The sequence below is a fragment of the Erythrolamprus reginae genome, chromosome 1 (assembly GCF_031021105.1).
Source record: "Erythrolamprus reginae isolate rEryReg1 chromosome 1, rEryReg1.hap1, whole genome shotgun sequence".
Taxonomy (NCBI): Eukaryota; Metazoa; Chordata; class Lepidosauria; order Squamata; family Dipsadidae; genus Erythrolamprus; species Erythrolamprus reginae.
In genome coordinates, this window is record NC_091950.1 from 417153395 (window position 1) to 417165448 (window position 12054).

The window sequence follows — 12054 nt, forward strand, 5'->3', positions numbered from 1 at the left end:
TGCACCAGAGTGCCTACCATCCCCTGTCCTACAGTCTCTCTTATATCTCCTATATCTTCTCTTCTATCTCTTTTATTTCTTCTATCCATTATATCTCTTCTATCTCTTTTATCCCTTATATTTTCTGCTATTCTCTCTAGTTATATTTTACTCCTATATTTCTCTTCCATACTCTCTTTGATACATTCTACTCGTATATATCCTCTATTATTATTGTGTATTATTGTGTATTGGACAAAAATAAATAAAATTTAAAATAAATAAATAAATAAACACTGCTAAAAAATAAATAAAGGGAACCCTCAAAGAACACATCCTAGATCTGAATGAATGAAATATTCTCACGGAATACTTTGTTCTGTACAAAGTTGAATGTGCACAACAGCAGGTGAAATTGATTGCCCATCACTGTTGCTTCCTAAATGGACAGTTTGATTTCACAGAAGTTTGACTTACTTGGAGTTATATTGTGTTGTTTCAGTGTTTTCTTTATTTTTTGGAGCAGCTATAGGTCCCTAATTGTGTTTTGCACTTCCAACATTTAGGGGAAATTCCAGGATGTGTTTTTGCCAGTCTTGGGGGGTGGGGGAGGGAGGTGCCACCGATAGAACATTTTGTGTAGATTCTGCAAAGAATATTTTCTTGCAATTCTGCTTTCGGGCACGAAGCTCAGGGAACTTAAGCCTGGGGACCGGAGGAAGGGAGAGGGGAAGGGGGCCGCCTTGCTTTGCAAGGGGGGGGGGGGGGTTTCCGCAGATTCGGACTGAGCTGGTTTTTGGATGCGTGGTGTGTTTGTCCCGCATTCTGGGCCGTTTTGCTTCCGAGATTGGCGAAAGCCTGGCGGCGGGGATCCTTCGCTCCGCGCTGCCAAGTGAACCCTGCGATCTCTGGTTTTGATTCCTGTCCAGCTGCCGCTGTCATCCACCCGTCGTCACACCTCGGTTTTCTCCGCAGCCGCGGTAACCGCGCAATGCTGTAAAACCATGCGCCTTGCATCAGATTCTCCCTGGAAAGAAAGAGAGGGAGGGGGAGAGAGAAAGAGAGGGAGGGGGAGAGAGAAAGAGACGGGGGGGAGGAAAGAAAGAGAGGAAAAGAGAGAGAGTTTGAAGAGAAAAGAGAGAGAAAGAGAGGAAAGACAGAGAAAGAGAGAAGAGAGAGAGAGGAAAAAAGAGAGAAAGAGAGAGAAAGAGAGGGAAAAGGAAAGAAAGAGAGAAAGAAAGAGAAAACAGAAGAGAGAGAGAGAAAAGAGAAAGAGAGAAAGGAAAGAGAAACAGAGAAAAAGAAAGAGAGGAGAGAAAGAGAGAGAGAAATAAAGAAAGAGGGGGGAGGAAGGAAGAGGGAGAGACTAAGAATGAGACTTTACTAAAAATTCTCCTTGATATTTCTTTCCAAGTGTCTCTCTCCAAAATCTGTATTTTAAAAAAATACATTCAATCTCAATCAGAATAGATCTGAAAGGGATTTTGGAGGTCTTCTGAATCTAGTCCAACCTACTGCTCAAGCAGGAAACCCTACATTACTTTAGACAGTTGGTTATCCAACATCTGCTTAAAAACTTCCTTGTTTAGTTTCCACCCATTGCTTCTTGTTCTGCCCTCAGGTGCTTTGGAGAATAGCTTGACTCCCTCTTCTTTGTGGCAACTCCTGAGATATCGGAATATAGTCCTTCTTTTCATTAAACTAGCCATGCTCTTGCAACCGTTCTTCATATGTTTTAGCCTCCAGCCCCCTAATCCTCTTTGTTGCTCTTCTCTGCACTCTTTCTAGAGTCTCAACATCCTTTTTGCATCATGGTGACAAAACTGAATGCAGTATTCCAAATGTTAAATCGGAGCTTGCTGTTTCCCATGTGCTCAGCACTCAAATGAATTCTGCAGAAAAGGGATGGATAAATATACATCGATTGACTGATTGTCCATTCCTTCCCCTCCCGAAATTTGCATTATAAAATTGGTAGGCGATAGATAAATCAGACCAGACTGTAAATCGTTTTGGAGCGTAGCTGGAGAGATTTGCATAAAAGTCTTTTTAATGCACTTCTTATGCAATACACAAATTGGTGGCGAAAATGTATCACGGATAGTTGCAGGAATTGGGTATGTCTAATTGAAAGGAAGGAAGAAAATGGTTATATTTTTTATTTTATTTTTCTCCATCCTTACAAACATACAAAATCACACACCTCCAGATTTCAGGACAATACAATATAGTATGAATCACCAAATTCTGGAATTAAAATTCTTAATTTATATCTATTTTGTTTTGGTATACATTATTTATCCTGTGCTACTTCCTTTTCTAATTTTGTCATCTGGGCTTCAAAGATTGTTTTCTATTCTCATTCAAGTTCAAAACGCTATCGGCTATTTGCTTTTTTCTAGTAAATCCATGCCATTTCTTGTATTCTTACTTACCTCATTCAGATTTTTTAACCCTCATTTTAATTATAATTTTAATATACTGCTCAAAAAAAAGGGGGAACACTCAAATAACACATCCTAGATCTGAATGAATGAAATATTCTCATTGAATATTTCATTTGCACAACTATTTCATTTGCACAACAGCATGTGAAATTGACTGTCAATCAGTGTTGCTTCCTAAGTAGACAGTTTGATTTCACAGAAGTTTGATTTACTTGTATTTTTAAGTGTTCCCTTTATTTTTTTGAGCAGAGCATAACTGCAACCTTCCAATATTTGAAGGACTGCAACAAAGAAGAGGGGGGTCAGCCTATTCTTCAAAGCACCCAAAGGCAGGGCAAGAAGCAATAGATAGACCCTAACAAAAGGAGACAAGACGCCTAGAATTAAGGAGAAATTTCCTGGAACAAACTTCTGCTGGATCTACTACTCTTTCAGTAAAATAATATTTTCTCACATTGCTTTTGATCTTTCTCCCCCAACTAACTTCAGATTGTGTCCCCTTGTTCTTGTGTTCACTTTCCTATTAAAAACACTTCCCTCCTGAACTTTATTTAACCCTTTAACATATTTAAATGTTTCAATCGTGTCCCCCCTTTTCCTTCTGTCCTCCAGACTATACAGATTGAGTCCATGAAGTCTTTCCTGATACGTTTTATGCTTAAGACCTTCCACCATTCTTGTAGCCCGTCTTTGGACCCGTTCAATTTTGTCAATATCTTTTTGTAGGTGAGGTCTCCGGAACTGAACACAGCATTCCACACGTTCTTTCATTGTTACTCTCTCTGAATAAGGTTTTTTTAAAGCCCTAACCAGGGGATAAAATAATGTGCTGAAGCTGACCAGATTAAGGACGCTAGCCAGATGAATATCTTCGAACCAGATTCTTTATTCCCTATTTTCCTCCCCAAAAATAAGGCACGTCTTATATTCTGGTGTGTCTTATACTTTGAAAGATACGGTATTTTGGGAGAAAGAGGGTAGGGGCTCTGAGTGAAATTTGCACTGAACTCTCAGAAAATGGTCCCAACTGGCTGGCCAAATCGGAGAGGAATTTATCCCGTTTAACATCAACTCCATCCGTATCGATTTAGAAATATGTTTTATAGTCTTTTGTGAGTGTTTTTTGACTGCAAGTTATTACATAAGACATCCATAGACTGGCTGTTATCCACAGTGCCTCCGTTAACTTAACTTTGTCACTATTATCCATGTTTACTCGCAAGGAAGTTTCACGGTGTGAAATGTACTAGCGTGATTATGTTTCAAGCTTGCAGCCTAAATTCCTGAGAAGCGTGTTTCGATTTTTTTTATTTTAAAAAAAGCTTATCTTGATATGCCAGTATTGTGTAGATAGATAGAAGAAAGGCTTGGCTTGTTTTCCTTGGATTGAGAAAAGTAGTCCTTGAATAAATAATTAATCTTGTCAATAATAAACTTGGCAAAAACACAAAAGTATATTATAAATATCTGTGAATATGTTTAATTTAGGGGGAGGTGGGGAAGGACGCAAAAATCCAGGCATGGAATTGGAGGAGGCTGAGAGGAAAAAGAGGAAAAAAGGGGTAAAATTCTGCCTTAATATAAATAGTAATGTTTCTTCCTTAGAATTTATATTAGTTAATAGTACAATATATCATATAACATGTCCTATCTTATTGTACTACTTTGATTATGCTTCAGCAAGGGGTTGGGTTAGAAAACCTTTGAGTTCTCTTCCTACTCTGTTATTCTGATATTAATATAGTATAGTATAGTATACTGTTATATAGTCTTCTCTTCTCTGTTAATTTCATCTTTGGAGAGGGGCAGCATACAAATCTAATAAATTATTATTATTATTTTGAAATTAGCAGGGAGTTGGACTAGAAGACCTCCAAGATCCCTTCCAACTCTGTTATTCTATTCTATTCTATTCTGGCATTCTACTCTTCTACTCTACTCTACTCCCTGATTAATTCCATACCGTGTTTCCCCGAAAGTAAGACAGTGTCTTACTTTCTTTTTACCCCCAAAAGCCCCACTACGTCTTACTTTCGGGGTATGTCTTACATTGGAAAAAAATTGAAAGGGTCGCGTTCCCGAAGGCATCTCCCCAGAGTCCAGAAGGGCAGCCGCGGGACAGGAGCCTCGTGAGCCCTTTTCCAAGTTCAACCTCAGGGCTCCAAGCGGCGTGCACGCGTGGAGCCACAGACGCGTGTCGGGGAAGCGTGTGTCTGGAGGGGAGGAGCCGCTCTGTGCAGTTGGGCAGCCCCACCTGCCTGCCGGAAAGGAGGTGGGCGAAGGAGGGCGCAGCTCCGGCCGCTCGTCTCGGAACTGGTCGGCCTCGCTGGCCGCTTGCAGCCGAGCCTCGGCAGGACTCGGTTGCTGGGACGAGCGCCTTCACTGCAAGCCGCCACCCGCTCGGCTCGCTTCGGACCAGCGCCGTCCTTCGCTTTGCCAAGTCGGGGAAGAGGCGGTGGCGGCGAGGCGAAGGCGAGGGGCGCATGGGGAGCTTGGAAGCGACGTCATCGGGCTCCCCCCCGGCAATACCCCCGTGTTTCCCCGAAAGTAAGACATATGTCTTACTTTCGGGGTACGGCTTATATTAGCCGACCCCCCTGAAACCCCTGATACGTCTTACAATCGGGGGTGTCTTACTATCGGGGAAACAGGGTAGTAGGTAGCCAATCAATATATACACAGTATCACTTTATCCATTTGTCTATGTTATTTGCATCTTGTTTGCTTTTTAATTTTTTTTCAAAGTAACTCAGCAAAGCCCAGAAAATAAGTTAACAACAATGACATTTTTAATTCAAAGCAATAAAAATGCAAAATGACAACATGGCAATTTAAATTAAATTTGGTATGGTGACCTGGTTATTGTTGTTGTTGTTGAAGTTGTTGTTATTGTTGTTATTATTATTTTATTATTATTATTATTATATTATTATTATTATTATTATTATATTATTATTATTATTATTATTATTATTATTATTATTATTATTATTATTATTATTATTATTATTATTATTGAGTTTTATCGGCAGCCCAACTCCTTATGGACTCTGGGAAGCGAACAACAATATAAACACAATAAAAAACAATTTAAAAAACCCTTAATATTAAAACATTCATAATCATTCATCCGAGACAAGATGGGACCATTCACTGGCTCCAGGCCTGATGGCAAAGGAATTGTGTCCGGAGCCCAATTTGGAGCCAATGCAGCTCACGGAGTGTTGGTGTAATGTGGGCAGGGATGAGCCCGACCCAGAACGGTGGGGAATGCTGTTCCGGTGATGGCAATGGAGCGTGTAGTTTAGCTCTATTGCCGCTGGGCGTGCACATGATGTGCATGCGCAACCAGTGCTTTTCCAGTAAAAATTACCGGGGTTTTGTGTTTCCATGCATGCGCGGAAGGAAAGAAACCAGCAATTTTTGCTGCCGGGAGGAGCTCCGTGTGCAAGATTTCGACTGATGCTCATGTGCAGCAACCAAATCTTGCTGTGGCGCCTAGAGCGGCAGCTGGGACCTGAAGCAAAAGCGGCCTGTCCGAGCTCCTGCCGTGTGGCCTGCTCTCTGCTCTCCTGTGCCGCAGGCATCTCTTGGCGCATGCAGTGACGGCACACCAAGTGAGTCGTGGCCTTTGAGAGCAGCGCTGTGTTCCCGAAGGCCCCGACTTGCTCAGGGCGCCATTGCTGCACCGAGAGATGCCTGTAGTGCAGGAGAGTACAGAGCAAACTGCACGGGCAGGGTTTGGGGCCACCCAGCCTGCTCCCCGTGCCATGGTCCATCTGCACAGCGCCTCTGGAGGAGGACACGCAAGCTCCAAGGTAAGGGATGGACGGTGCGCTTGCGGTGCAGCAGGTGGTGACGTGGGGGAGCGGGCTGCAGGTGGACTGCTTGTGGATAGCTGCCACTCACGGTGGGTTGGAGCTGCCACTTGCAGCACGCTGGGGTGAGTGGGGGCAAGCAGTGAGGCAAGCGGCAGTGGTCACTTACCTTATTTTGGTCTATTTTCGGGAAAATCTAGAAATCTCTCTCATGTGCGTCCTTGCATGAGATTTGGCTTTTGCACATGCACAGAAGTGGAATCCTGTGCCAGGCGCACGCGTTTGCACTCCCGTGCTCCCAGTCCATTCCGGTAGCGCCGGGAATGGTGGCCCGCCCCTGAATGCGCTGCTGCGTTTTGGACCGGTTGTAGTCTCTGAACACTTTTCAAGGTTAAATGCCAATTTGTCTGTCTGGAACCCATACCACATCTCAGACATCAACACCCTTGAAAATGTCCAAAGATATTTCACCAGAAGAGCCCTTCACTCCTCTACTCGAAACAGAATATCCTACGAAAATAGACTAACAATCCTGGGCCTAGAAAGCCTAGAACTACGGCGCCTAAAACACGATTTGAGTATTGCCCCCAAGATCATATGCTGCAACGTCCTACCGGTCAATGACTACTTCAGCTTCAACAGCAACAACACAAGAGCATGCAACAGATTCAAACTTAATATTAACCGCTCCAAACTTGACTGTAAAAAATATGATTTCAACAATCAAGTTATCGAAGCGTGGAACTCATTACCGGACTCAATTGTGTCAACCCCTAATCCCCAACATTTCTCCCTTAGACTCTCCACGATTGACCTCTCCAGGTTCCTAAGAGGCCAGTAAGGGGTGTACATAAGTGCACTGGTGTGCCTTCCGTCCCCGGTCCAATTGTCTTTCCTTTCTCTCACTTATCATATATATTTTCTTTCTTTCATATATCCTCTCCTCTAAGTTCACTTTACCCTTATATATATTACTACATGTCTAGTTTTCTTCTTATGTATTTGTGTGTTGGACAAATGAATAAATAAAATAAAAATAAAATAAAAAATTTCTCATCCTTAACCATGAGAACTAGTTCCTTTCCAGTGAGTGTGAAAGATTCATAAGCCTTTCCTGGAGTCCTACCAAACTTTTCAAACTAACAGGAGAAAAATGGGGAAAAAAACCCCTTATCAACTTTCCCTCTTGGCTTATAAGCTTTCTAAGGGCTGTAAAAACATTGGAAATGAACCTTGTCATTCAGATGCAGAGAGCTAAACAAACATTAACCAGTGAAGATAAAAAAGGAAAGATTATTAAAAGGCAGTTAACAACTAAGGACAGGTTCATAAACATGGAGATCAGAAAGTTTCCGCTTTGGAGAAAGACAAAACAACATTCAAATTTTAAAAATATTTCAAATAATGACAAAAGCAAGCAACATGAAATAAAAATAGCACGGCCCAAAGCTTTCCTTAGAGTAGCATTTTGTTTTCATACACACTCCTGACAGGCTTAAGGCAATGTTTCTTAACCATGGCAACTTTAAGATGTGTGAGATTAGCTCCCAGAATTCCCCAGCCTGTAAGCGCACACATGTTATATTATTCTGGGGAATTCTGGGAGTTGAAGTACATACACTTTAAATCATGCTGACTGGTAAACTCTGGGAGTTGAAGTCCATGCATCTTAAACCATGTTTACAGGGGAATTCTGGGAATGATAATGATAATATACGAAATCCAGCATATAAATCTCATTTGCTGTGTATTACTGTTTTTTGTGAATAATATTAATAATAATAATAATAATAATAATAATAATAATAATAATAATAATAGAAGAGCTGGAAAGGACAGAGCTGGACAACCTGGACAGGAAAACCAGAAAATTAATGACGATCCATCATGCACTACACCCCCGCAGTGACATTGACAGGCTGTATTTACCAAGGAAAAGAGGCGGCAGAGGACTTTTGCAAGTGAAGCAGACAGTGGAAGAAGAGAAGCATGCACTAGCTGACTATGTGAAGGGGAGCAAAGAGTCAGCATTGATGGAGGTCAACAATAGGAAGCTTCTCAAGGTGAAGCAAACAAGGGACCAGTACAGAAAAACTGTAACTCAATGCCGTATGGACAGTTGGCGGAACAAAGCATTGCATGGCCAGTTCTTGGAGAAGATTGAAGGCAAAGTGGATAAGGAAAAGACCTGGTCATGGCTTACAAGTGGAACACTCAAAAAGGAGACAGACGGACTAATACTGGCGGCACAAGAATAGGCCATTAGAACAAATGCTGTCAAAGCCAGAATTGAAAAATCAACAGATGATCCAAAGTGCAGACTCTGTAAAGAAACAGATGAAACAATCGATCACATACTCAGCTGCTGCAAAAAGATTGCACAGACTAACTACTAGCATAGACATGATGCTGTGGCACAGATGATCCACTGGAACTTGTGCCAGAACTACCATTTACCAGTGGCAAAGAACTGGTGGGATCATAAGCCCGAAAAAGTGGTTGAAAATGAGCAAGCAAAACTACTGTGGGACTTCCGACTTCAGACTGACCGAATTCTGAAGCATAACACACCAGACATTGTGATCGTGGAGAAAAAGAAAGTATGGATCATCGACATTGCAATCCCAGGCGACAGCAGAATTGAGGAGAAGCAGCTAGAGAAATTAGTGAAATACGAAGATCTAAAAATCGAGCTGCAATGACTCCGGCATAAGCCAGTGAAAGTGGTCCCAGTGGTACTTGACACGCTGGGCGCAGTACCAAAAGATCTCAGCGGACATTTGAAAACCATCAGAATTGACAAAATCTCCATCTGTCAATTGCAAAAGGCTGCTTTACTGGGATTGGCAAACATAATTCGCCGCTACATCACGCAGTCCTAGGTGCTTGGGAAGCGCCCGACTGGTGATGAAATACGAAATCCAGCATAGTGATCTCGTTTGCTGTGTTGTACTGACATAATAATAATAATAATAATAATAATAATAATAATAACAACAACAACAACAACAACAATAATAGAGTTGGAAAGGACCTTGGAGGTCTTCTAGTCCAACCTCCTGCTTAGGCAGGAACCCCTACACTACTTCAGACAAATGGTTATCCAACATCTTCTTAAAAACCTCTTGTGTTGGAGCATTTACAACGTCTGGTGGCATGCTGTTCCACTGTTTAATTGTTCTAACTGTCAGGACGTTTTTCTTTAGTTCTAAGTTATTTCTCTCCTTATTTAGTTTCCACCCATTGCTTCTTGTCCTACCCTCAGGTACTTTGGAGAATAGCTTGACTCCCTTTTCTTTGTGGCAACCCCCTGAGATATTGGAACACTGCTATCCTGTCTCCCCTGGTCCTTCTTTTCTTTAAACTCGCCATGCCCAGTTCCTGCAACCGTTCTTCATATGTTTCAGCCTCCAGTCCCCTAATCATCTTTGTTGCTCTTCTCTGCACTCTTTCTAGAGTCTCAACATCCTTTATGCATCGTGGCAACTAAAACTGAATGCCGTATTCCAAGTGTGGCCTTACCAAGGCCTTATAAAGTGGTATTAACACCGCATGATCTTGATTCTATCTTTAATGCAGCCTAGAACTAGTTAAAGTCCACACAACTTAAACCGTGCTTGCTAGGAAATTCAAGTCTACATCATTTAAACATGCTTACTGGGAATTCTGAGAGTTGGTCCATATTACTTAAAAATCTCAAGGCTGAAAAAGTAGTATCCAGCCATGATTCCCCCATTGACATTACTAACATGGGGGAATTGACATGTTCCTTCTCCCTAGGCTTATAAAATTTATGTATGGTACGCTAGTGTGTATGATTGGTTTTAACTTGTGGGGTTTTTAAAATTAATTTAAATATTGGATTTGTTGTACATTGTGTTGCTGTTGCTGTGAGCCGCCCCGAGTCTGTGGAGAGGGGCGGCATACAAATCTGATTAAACTTAAACTTAAACTTAACAGCTTTTCCTTTTATGGATTTACCAAATCCTTTTTTTTAAACGGGGGCCTGTTGCAAATTCCATTTCTTAATAAAGAACCATAGTTTCCTTTTTAATCCACTCCAAAGCTCCAGCTATTTAAATCCTTCTGGTGAATGGTGTTAAAAGTTCTCCTTTCATTTCTCCATTTTTTCCCCCGCTCCTGAGAAAGAGGCTTGGGTTTTTCGACCTCTCTTTTCTCTGCAAAACCATTTCTAATTTCTCTCTTGCTGGTATTTTGGGGTTGATGTTCTTTGTGAGATGGTGAAGAAATAAAACATTCCTTGATATTTTATTCACATTTCTATTTTTAAAATTTTTATTTTATTTTTTTGCACAAAAACGTAACACAAAATACAAGCATATATATGTCATTGCTACAGTTACAGATCGGTTAATCAAAATACATAAACATATATTCATACCTCTATCTAATATCAATATTAATCATTCCTATCACCCATTTCCTCCCATGTTGACTGTATGGCTGTAACTTGTTGCTTATATCCTAAGATTTTTATTAATATTGCTTCTTCATTGCTTATTTGACCCCTATGACAATCATTAAGTGTTGTATCACATGATTCTTGACAAATGTATATTTTATTTTATGTACGCTGAGAGCATATGCACCAAGACAAATTCCTTGTGTGTCCAATCACACTTGGCCAATAAAATTCTATTCTATTCTATTCTATATTAATATATTAATCTAATTACATTTTATTATCTGCTCTTCTATACATGCACCTTTGTTTTCTGTTACTTTTTATTTTATTTACATCTATATACAGCCGATATTTGATAGTTGCACATTCTATACTTTATTTTCCTTATTCTTTAGCCAATCATACAATCTGTTCCATGTTAAGTAATATTCTTATTTTTCTTGTAACTCCTTTGTCATTTATTTATTTATTATTTATTTATTTATTCAATTTTTATGCCGCCCTTCTCCTTAGACTCAGGGCGGCTTACAACATGTTAGCAATAGCACTTTTTAACAGAGCTAGGCTATTGCCCCCACAATCCGGGTCCTCATTTTACCCACCTTGGAAGGATGGAAGGCTGAGTCAACCTTGAGCCGGTGATGAGATTTGAACCGCTGACCTTCAGATCTATAGCCAGCTTCAGTGGCCTGCAGTACAGCACTCTACCTGCTGCGCCACCCCGGCTCATCATGTTATTCTAGCTGCTGTCACTATGTGTATTATTATTGGGTAGTATATTTCTTTTGACCTACCCTAGGGTCCTCTTTGTAGACTTCAGTTCAGCATTCAATACCATACTACCGGACATTCTCTTAACCAAACTAAATCAGCTAGCGGTACCTGGACACACTTGTAAGTGGATCACAAGCTTCCTAACAGACAGGAAGCAGCAGGTGAAGCTAGGAAAAAATCACATCAGATACATGTAGAATTAGCACAGGTGCCCCCAAGGCTGTGTACTCTCACCACTTCTCTTCTCTCTAAACACTAATGACTGCATCTCAAACGATCCATCTGTTAAACTACTGAAGTTTGCAGATGATACAACAGTGATCGGACTCATTCGAGACAATGATAAATCCGCATACAGATGGGAAGTTGAACAACTATCCTTGTGGTGTGACCAGAACAATCTAGGACTGAACACACTCAAAACCGTAGAAATGGTGGTAGACTTTAGGAGAAACCCTTCCACCTCTCACAATACTAGACAACACAGTATCAACAGTAAAGACCTTCAAATTTCTTGGTTCTATCATATCTCAAGATCTAAAATGGTCACCTAACATCAAAAACATCATCAAAAAAGCACAACAAAGAATGTTCTTTCTGTGCCAGTTCA

General features: G+C 40.9%; 1 protein-coding gene across 1 annotated transcript in view; it reads left to right on the top strand.

Moving 5' to 3' along the window:
* CA4 (carbonic anhydrase 4) overlaps positions 1-12054 on the top strand; it is a 58529-nt gene that overhangs the window by 825 nt on the left and 45650 nt on the right. The gene's annotated exons all lie outside the window — the stretch shown is intronic.